The following is a 21,932-nucleotide window of genomic DNA, read 5'->3' on the forward strand; positions in this document are numbered from 1 at the left end:
TAAAATTTAACATGTCTTATTTTAATTCTGTATGTATGTATATTTAACTCCAGTGAAGGAGTATAGTTGATTTGAAAGCTAGATGATGAGACAGAACTTTGTAGTTTTAGGCAAAGGGATATGGAGTTAATGGTGGATTGTTCTAAACTCTCTTAGATCATGTTCTAATTTTCTGAAGAACTTAACATGGCAGAAATAAATGGCTTTACTTTGGTACATTGCTAAGTGGTTATTTTTTATAAAATATCTGTTGATCTGAAGTATCACCTCATATCTCTCAGACGGGTTAAGATGACAGGAAAAGGTAAAGGTAAATGTTGAATTGGAGATGGGAAAATTGGGACACTAATGCATTGTTGATAGAATTGTGAAATGATCCTACATTTTGGTGAGCAATCTGGAATTATGCCCATAGGTCTATCAAACTGTGCCTACACTTTGTCCCAGTAGTACCATTAGTGGCTCTTTATCCTAAGGAAATCATAAAGGAGGGAAAAGGACCCACATGTGCAAAGAATGTTTCTAATAGCTCTTTTTGTGTTAGCAAAGATTTGGAAAAGGAGTGGATGTCCATTAGTTGGGGATTGATTGAACAAGTTGTGTTACATGAAGGTAATGGAATTTTTTTTTAATATGATGTACAAGCTGATTATAGAAAGACCTGGAAAGATTTACATGAACTGGTATTGAGCGAAACAAACAGACCTAGAATTACATTGTATATAATAACAGAAAGAATATTTGATGATCAACTATGAAAGACTTGGTTCTTCTCTGTGATTCAGTGATCCCAAGCAATCCCAATAGACTTTGGACAGGAAATGCCATCTGCATCCAGAAAAAGAACTAGGGAGACTGAATGTAAATCAACACATGTTATGTTTATGTTTTTTATCTCTTCCATAGTTTTTCCCTTTGGCTCTGATTTTTCTCTCCCAACATGACTTATAAAGCAATGTGTATTAAACATAAATAAACTTACTACAATAAAAAATAAAATCAAATGTTAAAAAATATCTGTTGAATATGTGTATTGGGAAGGATGGTAGAGTTGAATATCAAATCATAACAGATCATTGCTTATAGACAGAGAGACAAGAACCAGTAAAAACTATATGGGAAAATAGACATAAGACAAAATGGACTTTCTCCCTCTGTTAAAGTCTCTGATATAGGTCAAAGAAATATTTAACATATAATTTTGACTTTAGCAGATCTTATTCTGGTTATAATCAGCAGCCAGGAATAATAATAAACAGTGGTTCATTACATGAGAAGCCATCTCATTATAAGACAAAGTACTCTAGCGTATTAAAAACAAAATACTGAAAGCCTAAAAGAAAACATGACTGAAATTAAATTCAAACAACTTTGCCTTTTATTTTACAAATATTGATCTCCTGCAAAAGAGTGACATATTTAATAAATACCTTTAATGATTTTACAGTAGGACAAATCATCTATGAAAGTAAGGTGGTTAGAAGAAATATGGTACAATTTGGCAATCCAGTGAAAACCAATATTCTTATAAGCAGCACCAATAACTATGTCATAACTCTTTGTGAGAATCAGAAAGTTACAACCAATAAAGAAAAAAGAGCTAATTCATCCTTGTTTTAGGATCAAAAGTGAAAAAAAAAGTACTTAAAAAGTGCCATGAAAATATTTACCAAGCAAATCTAATCTTATTTTAATAATTGCTTTCTCACTTCTAAAAATTTAGTTGATTTTTAATTATAGACCTTTTTTGTAGCTTTAATTACTACCATCTACAAATATAAATTTGATTGTTGATACTTCTATTAACAGTTTCAAGGTCATTAATATGATCATATAGTTTACAAATTTTAGAACAAAATGAATCACATATATATTGACTTTCTTACTTCCAATCAGTATCTCTTAACTTGGGTTATACTGAGAGTTCTATGAATAGATTCTAGGGAATCTGTGAACTTAAGTAATTTTGGGGTTTTTTTGGTATGCTCTGAGTAAAACTTAAGCTTTCTTTAAATACATGTTAAAAATCATTCCAAGGATTCCATAGGTTTCAGCGGACATATAATATACTCCCCAACAGAACAAAAGGTTAAGAAGTCCTATACTAAATGAAATCAAAATGCACAAAAAGAGTTTCTACTAAATGGATGGAAAGTTTAGACTTTTTTTCCTCAGGAACGTAGATAAAGGAGTTGCCTTCATCACAGACCAAAGGTAAGAAGAAGCATTAATTAATAGAATACTTACTCATCTCATTTTTCAGTGTTTGTAGTTAATATGAAGAAGTGGCTAACAAGGAAGATAATCGTGGTTTATATGCCAATATCCATGGCAAAGGATGGAGAAATAAAAACAAAAACAAATCCCATGAAGATATTATCAATCTCCTAATTAAGTAAACAATTTATTTATTTAAGTAAAGCATTTTAAAGTATTCATTATGTACTGGACACTATTTCATATGCTGTGGATAAAATGATTATTTTTAAAAGCTTTTATTCCCAGAGAGGTCACTGTTTATTATAAGAGAAAATATGTAGATGGAGAGCCATGGAATGCAAGATCACTCTTTCTTCACTTGTTACTCTATACTTCATTCTTTGGACTTTTCCACTTCATCCTCAAGCACCACATACTCTTGCAGAGGTAACCTTGTCATCTACTCCACTTTCCTTTTAATTTTTATGTATTATCTTTCCACATTTTAATGTAAGCTCTCTGAGGAAAAGGAATGTGTTTTTGCTTGAATTTATATCCTCCATGTTTAGCATATTACCTTGTACACATTAATTATTAAATATTTATCTATATATAAATTCTGTCATCCTTTCCTACTCTAGATTTTGTGGTCTTGAAATTATAGCAGATCTACATTGTTTAAACAAACTATGGGACATCCAAGTTGAAATGTCCCAGTGAGTGGCAAGTACTTATCTTTAATTGGAATTTAGGAAAGAGATTAAGGAAGAATATAGTGATTGGTTATGTCTTCTGTATATATATATATATATATATATATATATATATATATATATATATATAATATATATATATATACATATATATATACATATATATATGATAATTAAACTCTCTGAAGTTAATAAAATCACTAAGAAAGAACAGAGTAAAAAAGGGAAGGAACTACATAGAAAATTGAGGCATACATATGGATAGATTGATTGATAGATAGACAAAACAAGGGGAATAAGAAGAAATATTAAGCAAGAATTTAGCTAGCTGTAGTGTCATGATAACTGAAAATATACTGAAAAAAATGTCACCATTATCAGTTGCTATAGAGAGGTTAAGAAGGATAGGAATTGAGAAAAGGCTATTGTATTTACAATTTGAGCTAACTGATATTTTTGAAGAGAATAGTTTCAGCTAAGCAAAGAGTCAAGGACAATGAAAAAATTGAGAACTTAGAACTTAGAAATTAATATGGTGATATCCCTCCCTTCCACGGAAATAAGTTCAGAAGTAGAGTCAATCCAGGAAGAAAGGTTATATAATCTTGACCTATCTATCCATTGGGATAGTCTTGAAAATGTCCCATACTAAATCTAAGTCAGAAGTCTTGAAAGAAAAGTGTGTGGACAAAGTTCAAGGGATCCATGAGTTTTGATAAGAAATTCTTTATACATAAAATACAAAAAATAAATTAATTAATGCAGATGTATATCTATTATATAATATATGTACATGAATACATTATGTGATATGTCTAATATTAATTACATAACATATGTACATGAATATATTATATAAAATGTATACAAATATTAATTTCTCAATAATATTAGAACTTTCTTCAATATTGAATATAGAAAAAAAATAGTACAGTACTATTATGTTTTACCAAACTTCCAAAGTGGTATGACCCCCCCCCAAAAAAAAATTAAGAACCCTTTACATAAAAGACTGCAGTAATAATAGAAAGGTTCTTGCTCATAGTTGCTTATAATATTGTACAAATTTTGCCAATCTCTGAAAAGGTTGAAAACTTCCTAAGTATAAATACACAGTATCAATGTTACTGAATTGATTGGAGGTGGATGAATACTACATGGAGCTTAGACTATAGTGTATAGCTAAATGGGTGGTTTCTGATTTACTTTATCTTAACACTCTCTCTGTCTTCTCTTCTCTTTTCATTATTTCCAGGTAATCAGTAAAAAAGCATGTCAGAAAGAGTTTGAGTTTACTAATCAAGAATAGCAAGAAATCAAGTGACAATGGATTATAATGTATATGGAAATGTATGGTATATAAATAACCTGGGAATGTAGGAAGGGAACAGAATATAAAAGATAAATCTAAAAAATATATTTATATTGTAGCCAAGTGGCATTAGGGCATTGTATCAAAAATGGTGTTTTTATTAGATCCAGATACATGAATCTATAGTGAGCAGTCCATATTGATAAATATACTTTGAAATGTTCATAGGTAAAGAGCTAAGGAAAGATTTTGAGAATCAGAATTATCTATTAAGCACATGTTATATTCCAAGCATTCCATTCAAGATACAAAACCAAAATAGTCCTCTCCCTCAAGGAGCTTACTTTCTAGGGGAAAATACAAAAATAAAACTTACATATTAAGCAAATCTAAAAAATCTTGGAAGAAGAAATAAATGCGTTAGAAAATGTGTGTGTGTGTGTGTGTTGTGTGTGTACATATATAGATAGATAGAGATATATTATATGATATATATTCTGTATAATTACAATAAAGAAAGCAGAGACCCAGTGTCTCTGTAAATTATAAACATCAAAACTGATAAATAGATTAGCTTTGCATACTACCAGTTGACCTAGTCTTCTTTTATCTCTATTAGGATCCTAGAGATGGTTTTCTGCAGCATGCCAAATATACATATGTTTTTATACCTTTTTGTTCCCTACAATAAAGACTAGATAATCTCCTCAACACTTTGATCATATTTACATGAGGTCAAATAGATGAAGTTTCAAGAGATGTGCATCGACCAATTCACCCTGCCTGTGCTATAAAAAAGTCTCTCCAAAAATCCCTTAAAAAAACACCAGATTTTTTGTTGTTGTTGTTATTGTTATTTCTTAAGGGTGCCAGCTAAAGTTAATATGAATTCTACAGAGCAACAAACAGAAATCTGGAATCTGTACTTAAAATGACTTTCCAATAGCCTCATGGCCATCTGCTTCAAACTGAAAGCCTGGGTTTACTTCTGTTTCGCTTTAGACCATATAATCCTTGCTGAACATGTAATTGATGCTTGAACATGACAAATTCAATTGGCTTTCCATCAGACCTGAATTTGAAAGAAAATAAATGTTGATTTTTTAGTATTTTTTCATGAAGGGGAATTTTTTATTCCATATTATTGAAAACAATTCTTATTTAATAATTGATATTTATTGTTCCATGTTTTTATATAACATCTGTTTCAAATTTGTGATATGATTTTGAAAGAAAAATCTGCCTATATTTTACCTGCTTGTTATGCAGAATCTTTTACAATTTTGACCAAATAAATAAATGAGGATATAAGTAGACATATATATGAGTGAAAGAGATGATAAATATTAGTATTAAATTGAGATGTCTTTATATGAACTATATTATTATATCTCTATATATCTATATATAAATATTTAGGTACCTGTTTATATAATCAAATTGTCAAAATTATAAATCAAATATTTTATCTATTAATTATTAGATATTCAATATCTATTTAATTAGCAAATGTAAGATTTCTGTATAATTTATAAAGCTACTTTACCTATGATAAATCTATCATTTCTATCTTTATAGAGGTACTTCTATCTATCTCTCTATCTCTTTATCTATTTTTGGGTGTTTATCTACCTATCTATCTATCAGTCTAACTCCCTATACCCCTTCCTCCACAACTATATGCATATTAAAATGGATAAGTACACAGTATTGGGAATTCATGATAACCAGCATATATTTCATTATTTGAAAATAACAATGTAAATTAAAATATGTATATATAATTTTAGCTTTTTAGGATCATATGTAATGTTCCTAATGCAAATTAACAAGGACATAAAGGTTACCTCTTTTGTGAATTTGATAACAATTTCTTTAAATTCTTTTAAAATAATGCATTAATGTATTCTGAGCACCTTTATCAATTTGTATTTTTAAAGAAATTAGGAAATTTTTTAAAAATCCACCATGCTAACTATGGATGCCTTTTTCCCCCAGCATGCTACTTCCAACTTTTTTTCCCCTTTCATACCATCCTGTTTGCCAATTTAAACCCTACTTCGCAGTAAGAGTTCCTAAGGAATGGTAAAGAAAAGGAAAGTTTTATATATTCTCAGAACTAGTTAAAATATATATAAAAAAATAACTGCTATAGAGGTATGAGTGGATAAGTTTTGAGATTTTTTTTTTCAGTAGGATTTAATTTGGTGATATTTTCTGTAAGGTGCCTGAAGCACTTGTTAACATTCATCTCATGATAACAGAATTTATTTTTCTTATAGGATTTAAATTAGGGAGAAGAAAATATTTGGAAATGAACATTTGGGTACTATGGAGATAAGGAGATAGAGTTTTCTGCCTCTTTCTTTCTTACTTCTCTCTCATCCTACTTCATTTCCCACATTTTTCTGCTTCCTTTTGTATTTTAATTTTTTTTCCATTTTCCCTTAAAGGTTTTATTTACTTGCTATACTGTTTTGCATATATGTGTATATACACACATGCACACACACGCACACATATATGTATGCTTGTATCTATGTAAAGATCATAATGTAAATTATCAAAACATTAGGGTTATCTCTCTTATGAAATTGATAAAAATTTCTTTCAGTTATTTTAAAGCAATGTATTCTGGGTATCTCTATCAAAATGTTTTATTTAATAAGCCAATGTGTCAAGTGGGAAGTCATATTTTGGACATATTTCTCTCTTGCATATTAAATGGCATATTTTTGCACATATCCATATCTATCTATACACATAGAAATGTGTGCATAAGAATATTATACAGCCACATAATTCTCCAACTAGACTCTTGCAAACAAGCTCAAGCATATTCATTTCAGTTTATTAATCATATGGACAATAACATAAATCCAAACAGAGGTTAATAAAATAATTCAATGAGAACCATTTTCATTTAACTCCAGCTGCTATTATGCAAATAGCTTATATTTAGTTACATACAGACTAACTGTATTATATATCTTAAGTCCCCTGAAAACATTATTGTTTTTACAAAGATCAAAAAAGTTTAAGTAGAAAGCTGGTTCAATAATTTATCTATATTTATTTCTAACTTTTCCATTAGATCATCAGCCTAACAAAGACTGGCAAGACTCATAACCAGAAGGTACTATATGCACCCATTAAATTAATGAAAACACAAAATAATCCTGAATTCTAGGAGAATTTCATCTCTTTCAGTGACAATGGTAGAATGGTGGGATGGGAGAATAGGACCAAAATGCAGCTTTGTTACCATTTTTGGTACTATTAAGTGAATATCTGATTTCATTTTCCCATAAGGTGATTATACTACCTAAGGAAATGAAAACTAAATACATACTAATGCATTTACATGAAACAAGAAAAAATGAAACAACTCTCAGTTAAATAGAAGTGTGCCTAATGAAGTCTCTTCTAAAAATTAAATAAAACAATCAGTGGATTTGAGTTTATCAGAAAACATTAATTCATTAGAAATTTATTCACTTTACCTTACATTCTTGATGATAAATATATGTGCTACCATAAATGTAAGAGCATCTTATAATAGATAGAGAAAACTTTTATTAACAGTTCACTTTATGCCTGGTTCAGTGCAAAGTTTTGAGAATAAAAATGCAAACCAAGAAAGGAAAAAAAAAAGATAGCCCCTATTCTCATAAAGTATACAGTCTAGCTTAAAAGTAGGTTAGTATTTATGTGAGTTAAAGGTGGAAAGGTGTAGTTAGCAGTAGAGCTTGGAAAGAAGTGAGTATAGATTTCTTGGACTCTTCATGAAATAATGGTACTAGAAAGGAACTCATCAATTAGAAGAAATGAAATAGGGACAGAAAGAGCTTCAGAGCCAGAATACTATTGGCACAAATGTACAAGAAACCGTAGAACAAATTGGAGTGTCATGAATATAGATAGCAGAGAAGTGAGTATGAATATCCTTTGTGTTTCATGAAATAGAATTATTTAAAAATTGTTTAAAAATACCAAAATAAATTTAAAGAATAATTTTAAAATCTCATCCAAAGTTAAGCAGAATAAACTATATATCATGGCAACATAAATATAGAGATGAACTAAAGAAATAAAAATGAAATATATTTTGTAAAAAAAATTTTAGGTACAATCAATGATAGAAATTAATGACTTAAACATGACACAATGTTTATGCCTTCATATCATAAATATTTTATCAAGAAGAATGGAGTCATAAAAGACTTAACAGAGAAGATATTGATTATATCATAATATTCGTGTTACAAATGATAATAATTGTTGTTTCAAAATAAGGGTTTATGTAGTTTGATCATTGACTTGTTAGTAAAGCAAAATCAATATCTAATGTTTTAAAAAAGAAGTATTCAGGATGAGGGATATAGTTGAAATGTTTTTCAATCTGACAAATTTAAATAAGCTACACAAGCCAAAAAAATGGGAAAAGGATAAAAGAAAATACTTTGATTAAAAGTTTTTCTTAGAGGTAATATAATCGATATAAAATGGTTGCCAAAATGAAAAGGCTAAAATATCACAGAAATGACCTCAGCCAGATTTCTTGGCAAGCAGTAAGAAATGGTTGCCAAAGATAATACTTATATATGCTTATTTGCAAGTTATTATGGAGGAGAAAGATGGATGGTTTAAAATGTCACTGTCTCACAAAACTTGAAAAAAGGAAGAAATTGGAATAAAGAAAACTTGGTATGAAACTCATTTAAGGAAGATATTATCAAAATAATTTTGTGATGAAATGAGAAGCAAATCAACAAATGTATTTGAAATGGATCATATTTGAAAGAACTTTTACAGGATCTCTGTATTGATGGCAGTGGAATCTCTACATATATACTCAGTTAAATGTGCAATATATTATATTATGAAGAATAATTAGACATAGGAATAGACTAGATTCATAGAGGAGAAACAGATGAAATTGAGAGCATCATTTAAAGTCCTAAAGTTTTAATATAAATTTCAAAACAATAAATAATTCAAAAAGAATCAAAGTGGATCAATAATAGCACAATTATGAAAAGTCATTGAATTATAAATGAAAAATTATTAATCCACATGCATATTGTTAGTCTCTATAAAATATTCAAGAAAATGATCTAACATTTATAAAGAATAGTCTTTTTGAAAATAATTTTATATTTAACCTAAAGCTATAAAGATAGAAAAGGAGTAAAACTTCTAATTCAACAAGGTGTTTTTCTAGATACATTAAAACCATGCAAATTCTATACTAGATGAAACCATAGAGATAAACTTCTTCAGTCATCCTATGACTCTCAATATTTTTAAAAAAGCACAAAGAGGAGATATAAGTGGACTACATGTTTTCATTAATGTCATGGAGAAAATGCTCTGTACCAAGTCTTTCCACACATTCTCCAAATTGTGGATGGTATCATGATGATAGCACCAATCCCAGAATATTCTAGCGATATTTATTATTCCTTCAAAAATGTTGGCCTAGTGATAAGCACATGAAAAACAAGTGAAGAATGCATAGTGCTAAACTTAGGGCAAGCAGAAATATGCACAAAGATCTTTCTAATTAGTAATGCCAAATGTACTCTATTTGTTAGATGATATATTACTGGCATGATATTGGGAAACTCAACTGCTCTATATGAGTTACCTAATTTGTATATTGAATGGGACTGACAATATGGTCTCATATCTTTTCTCCTTATCTAAAAATGGATGCTCCCATTTTGGTGACATTTTGTTATGGTTATTTTCTAGTAGTACATATATAATCTTAAACAAAGAGAGATCATGAGTAGGAAGATTAATTAAAATTAAACAATAACTATATTAGATTCAATATAATTAGTACTTAAAATGATTTTAAAATGCTCCTTCCACAAAAGTTTATCCTTTTATCACTAATAACACCCTTTATCACTAATAAATTATTGTTCAGATATTACATTGAATGCAAAGTCCAAAAACCTTAGCTTCATGACCAGTTTCTCATTCCCACATGCATGATTAATTTTAAACTATTTAATCTCTCAGTCTCAATTTTTTCAGCTTTAAAATTCCTTTATCATGTTACAACACTGGAGAAGTATCAAGAATCAAAATTTTGAATGAGAATCATATGGTACAGTCAAAGTACTAGAAGAAACCATCAAGTTTTGCAGATGTTTCATGGAGTATTTAAGAAGAGGAGTGAGCTAGCATCATATTTTAAGGTGTATAGATGGAAAAAAAATAATACCCTTATCACTGAGATTACACATCCATTAACAAGTGGGATAATACTCATAGGTAATATGAAGCAGAATAAGACAAATTACTCAAAACTATTTTCCTTATCCCACTGAGTTTGTGACAAATCAACTAAAAATGCAATTTTACTGTGGTGATAGTGATCAGTAGTTAAAACATAGACCAAAAGCTCAAATAAATGTATGAATAAGAATTTCCTGTCCCTTTCCTGAATTTTAGGAATATTCAAGTGACAATGGAAAACAAACAAACAAACAAACAAACAAACAAAACAAATTAAAAAAAAAAACAGATCTATCTCTGGCTCAAAATCAATAAGTTAACCTTCATCATTTGATTAAAAAAACAATAAATTTGAAGTTTTCAAAGCACTTTTATAATCTTAATTTAATTTCTTCCCCTTATCATTTAGATAGGCCCACTTGCAGTCAATGAAAATGAGATGTTAGGTGTCCAATTCTAACACTCTATCCATCACACCAGGCTTAAAAATCATAAATATATTTAGCTTTCAACTGGCTTTAGTATACTGGAATTGATCTTTTCTTTCACTAACCATCTTTAACCATCCATTCCAGCACAACATGATCAATCAGTCATTGAAAATCCAAGAGGTTACTCCAGTATAAAAGAAATCTTCCAAAGCAACTAAATATATACTCATATAATCTAATTAAAACATTGATATTCCAAAAGTATTCCGTTAGGAAGGATATATAGAGAGCGGTTTTTACAAGACCCAAGATTTAATCATTGGAAGGAAATCCAAATGATACATTTTCCTTTACCAAAGCAAATAGCAATAGCTTTGTAATTTACAATCCTAGAGAGTCTCCAGAGAACATTAAGAGTTTAAAGGAGTAACACAGATCACACATGCAGTGTGTGTGAAAGGTAAGCATTGAAATCAGATGTTCTTAACTATGAGGATTTTTTAGTTACTCTTTTTTTTTTTAATTTTTTATTTAATAATTACATTATATTGACACTCATTTCTGTTCCGATTTTTTTTCCCCCTCCCTCCCTCCACCCCCTCCCCTAGATGGCAAGCAGTCCTTTATATGTTGGATATGTTGCAGTATATCCTAGATACAATATATGTTTGCAGAACCGAACAGTTCTCTTGTTGCGTAGGGAGAATTGGATTCAGAAGGTATAAATAATCCGGGAAGAAAAACAAAAATGCAGATAGTTCACATTTGTTTCCCAGTGTTCTTTCTTTGGGTGTAGCTGCTTTTGTCCGTCATTTATCAATTGAAACTCAGGTCTCTTTGTCAAAGAAATCCACTTCCATCAAAATATGTCCTCATACAATATCATTGTCGAAGTGTATAATGATCTCCTGGTTCTGCTCATTTCACTTAGCATCAGTTCATGTAAGTCTCGCCAGTCCTCTCTGTATTCATCCTGCTGGTCATTTCTTACAGAACAATAATATTCCATAACATTCATATACCACAATTTACCCAGCCATTCTCCAATTGATGGGCATCCATTCATTTTCCAGTTTCTAGCCACTACAAACAGGGCTGCTACAAACATTTTGGCACATACAGGTCCCTTTCCCTTCTTTAGTATTTCTTTGGGATATAAGCCCAATAGAAACACTGCTGGATCAAAGGATATGCACATTTTGATAATTTTTTGGGGATAATTCCAGATTGCTCTCCAGAATGGTTGGATTCGTTCACAACTCCACCAACAATGCATTAGTGTCCCAGTTTTCCCGCATCCCCTCCAACATTCATCATTATTTTTTCCTGTCATCTTAGCCAATCTGACAGGTGTGTAGTGGTATCTCAGAGTTGTCTTAATTTGCATTTCTCTGATCAATAATGATTTGGAACACTCTTTCATATGAGTGGTAATAGTTTCAATCTCATCCTCTGAAAATTGTCTGTTCATATCCTTTGACCATTTATCAATTGGAGAATGGCTTGATTTCTTATAAATTTGAGTCAGTTCTCTATATATTTTGGAAATGAGGCCTTTATCAGAACCTTTAACTGTGAAAATGTTTTCCCAGTTTGTTGCTTCCCTTCTAATCTTGTTTGCATTAGTTTTATTTGTACAAAGGCTTTTTAATTTGATGTAATCGAAATTTTCTATTCTGTGATCAGTAATGGTCTCTAGTTCATCTTTGGTCACAAATTTCTTTCTCCTCCACAAGTCTGAGAGATAAACTATTCTATGTTCCTCTAATTTATTTATAATCTCGTTCTTTATGCCTAGGTCATAGACCCATTTTGATCTTATCTTGGTATATGGTGTTAAGTGTGGGTCCATGCCTAATTTCTGCCATACTAATTTCCAATTATCCCAGCAGTTTTTATCAAATAATGAATTCTTTTCCCAGAAGTTAGGGGCTTTGGGTTTGTCAAACACTAGATTGCTATAATTGACTATTCTGTCTTGTGAGCCTAGCCTTTTCCACTGATCCACTAATCTATTTCTTAGCCAATACCAAATGGTTTTGGTGACTGCTGCTTTATAATATAATTTTAGTTCAGGTACAGCTAGGCCACCTTCATTTGATTTTTTTTTCATTAATTCCCTTGAGATTCTCGACTTTTTATTGTTCCATATGAATTTTGTTGTTATTTTTTCTAGATCAATAAAATATTTTCTTGGAAGTCTGATTGGTATAGCACTAAATAAATAGATTAGTTTAGGGAGTATTGTCATCTTTATTATGTTCGCTCGGCCGATCCAAGAGCACATAATATTTTTCCAATTATTTAAGTCTGACTTTATTTGTGTGGAGACTTTTTTATAATTTTGCTCATATAAATCCTGACTTTCCTTTGGTAGATAGATTCCCAAATATTTTATGGTATCAACAGTTATTCTGAATGGAATTTCTCTTTGTATCTCTTGCTGTTGGGTTTTGTTGGTGATGTATAAAAATGCTGAGGATTTATGGGGATTTATTTTGTAGCCAGCTACTTTGCTAAAATTATGAATTATTTCCAATAGCTTTTTGGTAGAATCTCTGGGGTTCTCTAGGTATACCATCATATCATCTGCAAAGAGTGATAGTTTGGTTTCCTCATTGCCTACTCTAATTCCTTTTATATCTTTCTCGACTCTTATTGCCGAGGCTAGTGTTTCTAATACGATATTAAATAATAATGGTGATAGTGGGCAACCTTGCTTCACTCCAGATCTTACTGGGAAAGGTTCCAGTTTTTCCCCATTGCATATGACGCTTACTGATGGTTTTAAATATATGCTCCTGACTATTTTAAGGAAAAGTCCATTTATTCCTATGCTCTCAAGTGTTTTTATTAGGAATGGGTGTTGGATTTTATGAAATGCTTTTTCTGCATCTATTGAGATGATCATGTGGTTTTTGTTTGTTTGGTTATTGATATAGTCAATTATGCTAATAGTTTTCCTAATATTGAACCAGCCCTGCATTCCTGGTATAAATCCTACTTGGTCATAGTGTATTATCCTGGTGATGATTTTCTGTAATCTTTTTGCTAATATTTTATTTAAGATTTTAGCATCAATATTCATTAGGGAGATTGGTCTATAATTTTCTTTCTCTGTTTTCAGCCTACCTGGTTTAGGTATCAGTACCATATCTGTGTCATAAAAGGAGTTTGGTAGGACTCCTTCAATCCCTATTTTTTCAAATAGTTTATATAACATTGGAATTAATTGTTCTTTAAATGTTTGGTAGAATTCACATGTAAATCCATCTGGTCCTGGGGATTTTTTCTTAGGGAGTTGATTGATAGTTTGTTCTATTTCTTTTTCTGAGATGGGACTGTTTAGGATATTTACTTCTTCCTCTGTTAGTTTGGGCAAGCTGTATTTTTGGAGGTATTTTTCTATTTCATTTAAGTTGTCGAATTTATTGGCATAAAGTTGGGCAAAGTAACTCCTAATTATTGCTCTAATTTCCTCTTCGTTAGTGGTGAGTTCTCCCTTTTCATTTTTAAGACTAACAATTTGATTTTCCTCTTTCCTTTTTTTAATCAGATTTACTAAGGGTTTGTCTATTTTGTTGGTTTTTTCATAGAACCAACTCTTAGTTTTATTAATCAATTCAATAGTTTTTTTACTTTCAATTTTATTGATCTCACCTTTTACTTTTAGAATTTCAAGTTTAGTGTTTGACTGGGGGTTTTTAATTTGTTCCTTTTCTAGCATTTTTAATTGCAAACCCAATTCATTGACCTTCTCTTTCTCTATTTTATACAAATAGGCCTCTAGAGATATGAAATTTCCCCTTATTACCGCTTTGGCTGCATCCCATACATTTTGGTATGATGTCTCATTATTATCGTTTTCTTGGGTGAAGTTATTAATTATGTCTATGATTTGTTGTTTTACCCAATCATTCTTTAGTATGAGATTATTTAGTTTCCAATTATTTTTTGGTCTACTTCCCCCTGCTTTTTTGTTGAATGTAATTTTCATTGCATCGTGGTCTGAAAAGGATGCATTTACTATTTCTGCCTTACTACATTTGAGTTTGAGGTTTTTATGTCCTAATATATGGTCAATTTTTGTATAGGTTCCATGAACTGCTGAAAAGAAAGTGTATTCCTTTCTGTCTCCATTACATTTTCTCCAGAGATCTATCATATCTAGCTTTTCTAGTATTCTGTTTACCTCTTTGACTTCTTTCTTATTTATTTTCTGGTTTGATTTATCTAATTCTGAGTGTGCAAGGTTAAGATCTCCCACTATTATAGTTTTACTGTCTATTTCTTCTTGCAGCTCTCTTAGTTTCTCTTTTAAGAATTTAGATGCTACCCCACTTGGTGCATATATGTTTAATATAGATAGTGCTTCATTATCCATGCTACCCTTTAGCAAGATATAGTGTCCTTCCTTATCTCTTTTAATTAGGTCAATTTTTGCTTTAGCTTGATCTGAAATCAGGATGGCTACCCCTGCTTTTTTGACTTCACCTGAAGCATAGTAGATTTTGCTCCAACCTTTTACCTTTAACCTGCATGTATCTCCCCGCTTCAGGTGTGTTTCCTGTAAACAACATATTGTAGGATTCTGGCTTTTAATCCATTCTGCTAACCGCTTCCTCTTTATGGGGGAGTTTACCCCGTTCAGTTTATGGTTAGAATGACCAATTCTGTATTACTTGCCATCTTGTTAACCCCGGTTTATGCTTTCCTCCCTTCTTTCCCCTTTCCCCCCCTTCCAAGTATTAAGCTTGTGAGCACCCCTTGCTTCTCACAGCCCTCCCTTTTTAGTGTCCCTCCCTCCGCCTTAGAGTTCCTCCCCCTATCTTACCCCTTTCCCTCCCAGTTCCTGTATTCCCTTCCGCTTAGCTTATTCCTTCCCTTTCCACTTTTCCCTTCTCACTTTTCAATGAGATGGGAGAAGTTTCACCATAGATTGAATATGTCTTAAGATTTTTCACTTAAAGCCAATTCTGAAGGCAGTAAGATACCCACTATATTCATCCCCCTCCATTCTTTCTCTCAGATATAATAGGTTTCCTATGCCTCTTCATGAGATGTACTACCCCCACTTTACCCTTTTTCTGGTACAATGTCCTTTCCACATCAATTTCTAGAACAAGGTATACATGTATTCTTTATACATCTATATAGTCAAAATATAGTTCCCAAGATTAATCTTTACCTTTTTAGATTTCTCTTGAGTTCTATATTTGTAGATCAAACTTTTTGTTAAGTTCTGTTTTTTTCATCAGAAATAGATGAAATTCGCTTACTTCGTTGAATGTCCATCTTCTTCCCTGGAAAAAGATGCTCATTCTTGCTGGGTAAGTTATTTTTGGTTGCATACCAAGTTCCTTAGCCTTTCGGAATATCATATTCCAGGCCCTTCGATCTTTTAATGTGGATGCTGCCAGATCCTGGGTGATCCTTATTGTGGCTCCTTGATACTTGAATTGGGTTTTTTAAGCCGCTTGCAATATTTTTTCTTTCATCTGAGGGTTCTGGCATTTGGCCACTATATTCCTTGGTGTTTTGATTTTAGGATCCCTTTCAGTGGGTGATCGATGAATCCTTTCAATGTTTATTTTTTCCTCTGTTCCTATGACTTCTGGGCAGTTCTCTTTGATGATTTCCTGGAAGACAGTGTCCAGGCTCTTTTTTTCATCATGTTTTTCTGGGAGTCCAATGATTCTCAGATTGTCTCTCCTGGATCTGTTTTCCAGGTCTGTTGTCTTCCCCAGAAGGTATTTCACATTTTTCTCCATTGTTTGATTTTTTTGGATTTGCTTGACTGATTCTTCTTGTCTCCTCGAGTCATTCAATTCCACTTGTTCAATTCTGATTTTCAGTGAAGTATTCTCTTCACTCACTTTTTTAAAATCTTTCTCTAATTGTCCAATTGAGTTCTTTTGTTCTGTGGAATTTTTTTCCATTTCGCCAATTTTGTTTTTTAGAGAGCTGTTTTCTGTTTCCAGTTCACTAATCCTATTTTTCAAGGATTTTACTTCTTTATCCACTCTCTCTTTAACTGACTTCTCCAGGCTCTTTTGCCAAGCCTCCCTCTCCTTTTCCCAAGCTTCCTTCTCCTTTTGCCAAGCCTCATTCTGCTTTCCCCATTTTTCTTCTAGCTCCCTTGTGAGAGCCTTTTTAATCACTTCTATGAGGTTCATCTGTGCTGAGGAACAGACGATCTCCTCCTTTGGGGAATCACCTGGGGACTGCCTGTTTTTAGTCTCCTCAGGATTTAGAGTCTGCTCTCTATCTGTGTAGAAGCTGTCAAGGGTTAAAGTCCTCTTCAGCTTCTTGCTCATTCTGTCTATTAATCAGAGACAAACTACCAAAGAAAAACAGAAAAAACTGGAGTCTTTCTTTGGGGGGGGGCTGGGTGTGTTATCGAGCTTCCTCTACAGACTGCAGGGGGCAGCAGTGAGGCACTAGCAGGACTGTGCTGGGCCTGCGCTCTGAGATCCCAAAGCGTGCTGAGTCACTGAGGGGGGGAAAAGGGGGGGCGGCCAGGTCCTGAGAGACTCCAGCTATTTGGGGTTGTGTTCTTCAGCCCCGGTGTTTTTAGCTTCTCTGCTGGGCTGTTGACTTGCTGCAGGTTCCAAACCTGTAGCGAAGCTCTCCCCGCAGAGACGGCTACGATCACTTCCCACCCCCTCTCAGCTCTGCTCCCGTGTTCTCACTGCCGCTGCCCTCAGCCTGCGCCCGATCTAAAACCGCCCCAGCCCTCCAGTAAAGACAGACCTTTCTTGGCGGATCTCAAGGATGGCTTCTCTTGGTAACTATTTGTGGGTTTTTTTCAGGCAAGCATTGATTCAGAGGCTTGTAATGAAGTGGATAGTGAGAGAAAGCGCGGAGCTTATGCAACTGTGAGCCTCCTCTCCGCCATCTTAACCGGAAGTCCCCTTTTAGTTACTCTTATATCACACTGCTTATAATGGAGAGAATCATAATTTATAATAGAAATTCTCAATTAAAAATAATTATTTGGTTAACTACAAAACATATAGATCATGAGTATACTGTTCTCCATCTATGAAGCAATTCATACTTCAATTATTTCCATCTGGTATGGACAGGAAGAGAATGAAGCATCTTTTTTTAAATGTTACTCTTTGGCATTGCAATGATTTTTTTTTTTTTAATTGTTAACCCTGCCTAAGTTTTATGGCTGTTTTTTCTCTTAATTTTGAAGAGGAAATCTATTGTGTGAATATATGAACATATATATTTGTGTGTATATGTATACACACAAATATGTATACACATATACACATGCATACACACATACACATGTATTTATATAACCATACATATAAATACATATGTATATTCACAAATATATATAAACATATCCAAATTCATAGTAATGTAAATGTATAATGTATAAATATACACATATCTATATCCACATGTAAATATATATACATGTGTGTATATACACACACACACACATATATATGTATATATTACTTGGTAGTCACTTACTATAGTTAATTAGTTCATTTTCTAGGAATTATTTAAAGGTAAACAGGACTGCCTAAAGATATTTTAGTAAAAAAGACATATAGCTATATTTGCTAATGAAATGAAAAAGAAAAAGTACAAAGAAGTGAGAAATAATTGTGTAAATTATTTTTTCTAATTGTTGAGTTTCATAATTAACCATAATCCAGAATAATTAAAAATAACTAATGTTAATACATTTTGACAGCTTTCACAAGTTGGACTATGATGTTTCAAAATATGAAAAGGCAATAGAGTTACTAATAATAATGATGATAATTCCTTAGCAATGAAATCAGAAAATTGAAGGGGAAGAAAAGATATCTATCACTAATGCAAGGATGTAAGAATTTCTATAAATTACCTTATAAAATTATTACTTTATACTGAGAAATTACTTTCAATACATGAATATGAGAGTTAAATAGGAAGAAGTAAAATATAAATGTAGAAGTAAAACAAGTCTGTGAAAAATTATGATCATACATATTATAATAGAGAAAGACCTTAAAGATTAATTTGTCAAGGCTATGGAACCAAAATAGTTGAATTAAGAAGATCATCTAAATGCCTTTGAATAACAAGTCTAAACAAATTTTGGAACATCAGAATCCACAAAAAGACAGAATGAGAAAAATTTCTAGCCCAAAGCAACTTGGAAGGTCAGAAGGAAAAGTCTGTTACATCAGGATAAGGGGGAAGAACAGTCCAGTGCAGGCTGCACCTGCATATGCTGAGCCACCTCAAACTAGAAACAAGGCTCAGGAAAACTGAATCAGTGGTAAAAGTGATTTTATTATTATTATAAGATTATTATTCTGAGGTACTACCACATATCTATCAAATTGGCTAATAGAATGAAAAAGAATGTAAACGAGACATTAATGTACTTTTTGTGAAACTCTTAACTGATTCAGCCATTCTGTAGAGCAATGAGGAACTAAGTTCAAAGAGCTATAAAGTCATGCATACCCTTTAAGTTAGCACTACCCCTCTTGTATTTGTATCACAGGAGAGATTTAAAAAAAAATAGGAAAAGATTTTACTTGCACACAAAATATTTATAACAGCTACTTTCTTGGGAGCAAAAATAGAAAATTGAGGGAGTATCCAATCAATTAGGGAATTGTTGCATAAATTGTGGTACGTGATTATGATGAGTATTGTTGTGATGAAAGAAATGATGAGCAGGATACTTTCAGAAAACCTGGAAAGACTTCCATGGGCTCATACAAAGTGAAATGTAGTATGTACAATGTAATAGCAACATTGTAAGATGATAAATTTTAAATATATAACTTAGAAATATAATGATCCAAAACAACTCTAATAGATTGTCGAGAATAAGAAAGAAAACTTTCTAAGTATGTGAGATAACCAGAAAAAATGTCTGGAACTGGAAGATATGTCTTGTTTGAAGAGCAATAAAGATACCAGTGTTACTGAAATGAAGAGTAAATAGCAGAGCAGTAGGATAAAGTATAAGAAGAATTGAAAGCTTGTGGAAGGGAGCAGGATATGAAGGGCTATAAATACTAAAATGATTTTAACAAGAAAAGTTCAAAAAAGTTGCTGAGTCATGCAAATCCATTTGTGGAAATGGGGAGATATATGATTGTAACATAGGGCCAGATCATTACTACCCAAAATTACAGAATTATTATCCCTTGAAGAACTTTGAATTATTAATCATTGACATTTAAGGACATAAAGTGCAGTGAATATATAGCATATACATGCAACTGTTTAAAAAATAGCTTCCACTGAATATTTAACAAGATACAACAAATGGCAGGAAGCACACATCTGATTATCACTTTTTATGGACAGATGCAATAAAAGTTTTCATATCCAAATACAGATCTCAAAATACCTGGAATAATTCAAACAATAAACTTGATTAGAATCTGAGCATCATCATATATTATATTTCCCCCCATACATTTTTCCAGAAACAATAGTGATTCATTAAAAACTTGTGAAGAATATTTTAATTAATATCATATACAAAATATTCACACACTCTAAGCTATGTGGAATTCTTGAGGAATTTCTACCTTACAAAGTTTGAGAAGGAATCTCAGAAAATAAGAACAAAAAGGATGAGTAGAAACTGAGGAAAGAACCATATATTTGAAACTTAGAAAAAGAGGATGGCAAAATCTAGAAATAAAAGAAGGAGTAGGACTAAATAAAACTCTTTATATTTCCTGATTAGCACATCACCAGTAAACTTCAAAAGAACAGTTTTGATGGAATGAATGGTGAGGACAGAATTACAAATGGTTAAGGAGAAAATGAGTGAGTAAGGAATCATTGTGGTATGGAAGTAAGAATACTTATTTTAGCCTCATTCCTACTACTTGTGCAGCTTTGAGTCAAGTTACTTTATCCAAAGATGCTAGAACAATGGCATCTAAATTAATTTCCCCTTCAAAATATATTATTCTATATTACAATTACCTCTTGAATCAATTTCCCCCAAAGAACAACCAATAGGTATAGGTAATGTTTTCAACGCTGATGAGAAAATAAATGGTAGAAAGAGCATGGAAATTATGATCAAGGCTCTTCTATTTTAATCTTAGTTCTGTCATATGCTACCAAATGATTACCAAAGCCATTTTATCTCCCCTGGCTTTATTTCCCTTATGTTCAAATAAATAGATAATTTAATCAACTCCAAAGGCCCAACTCCAAAGGGGTGATGAAAAAAAAAAGAGTCTTTCTATTCTATTAGAGGTTTTGAGAGATCAAAGAAATTTTTCTATTTTTATGTCCCATACTTGTGAACTCCAATGAGTAAAGGTGTGAACACAAGCATTGTATCAATTAGTTCTACTTAGTACCTTGTTTCAGGTTCTGGCCCAAAACATCTTCTTGTAAAATCAGATCAATAATCTATCAACTCTAATGAGTTAGCAGTTTGTAAAGATTCCAAAAACTTTATATTTAAAAATGTGCTTTGCTTACCGCAAAACTATGGAAAAGGCAGGACCTATTCAATGCACTGAACATTTTCTAATTCTAAACACAATTAATTTCATTTTTAAGGACCTTAAAACAACAACCACAACCACAATGCTTTTCCTTATATTTTTATGATCTTGTAAGTTATAACAATTAATGTAATTATTTGTTATGAATAACTCAAAATGTGTAATAGTACTAGAAACAGGAATACAGAGATTAAAGTCATCAAATAATCCTTAAAGGCTTTGAGCAATATGTTTGTTCTCCCTTAAAACAAAATAAAACAAAGCAAACAAATACACAAAAAAATCTTTTAAATCAATTCTAGCAGTGCACTTGGGTTTGGTAGTCCCAAGCTGACAACCTTACATAAGACCATGAGTTTTCTTTTGAGTTTGAAAGCAGTTATACAAAGTTTGTCCCTGTGTGAGACAAATCTAATGCTTTTGGTAGGAGGGAGAAAGCATTTATAGTATCTTTGCTGCTTTGTTAAAATCCTCAAAATAAATATGGAAAAAGTCCAAAATAGAAGGGTTA

This window comes from Antechinus flavipes, chromosome 3 (assembly GCF_016432865.1).
Source record: "Antechinus flavipes isolate AdamAnt ecotype Samford, QLD, Australia chromosome 3, AdamAnt_v2, whole genome shotgun sequence".
Lineage (NCBI taxonomy): Eukaryota > Metazoa > Chordata > Mammalia > Dasyuromorphia > Dasyuridae > Antechinus > Antechinus flavipes.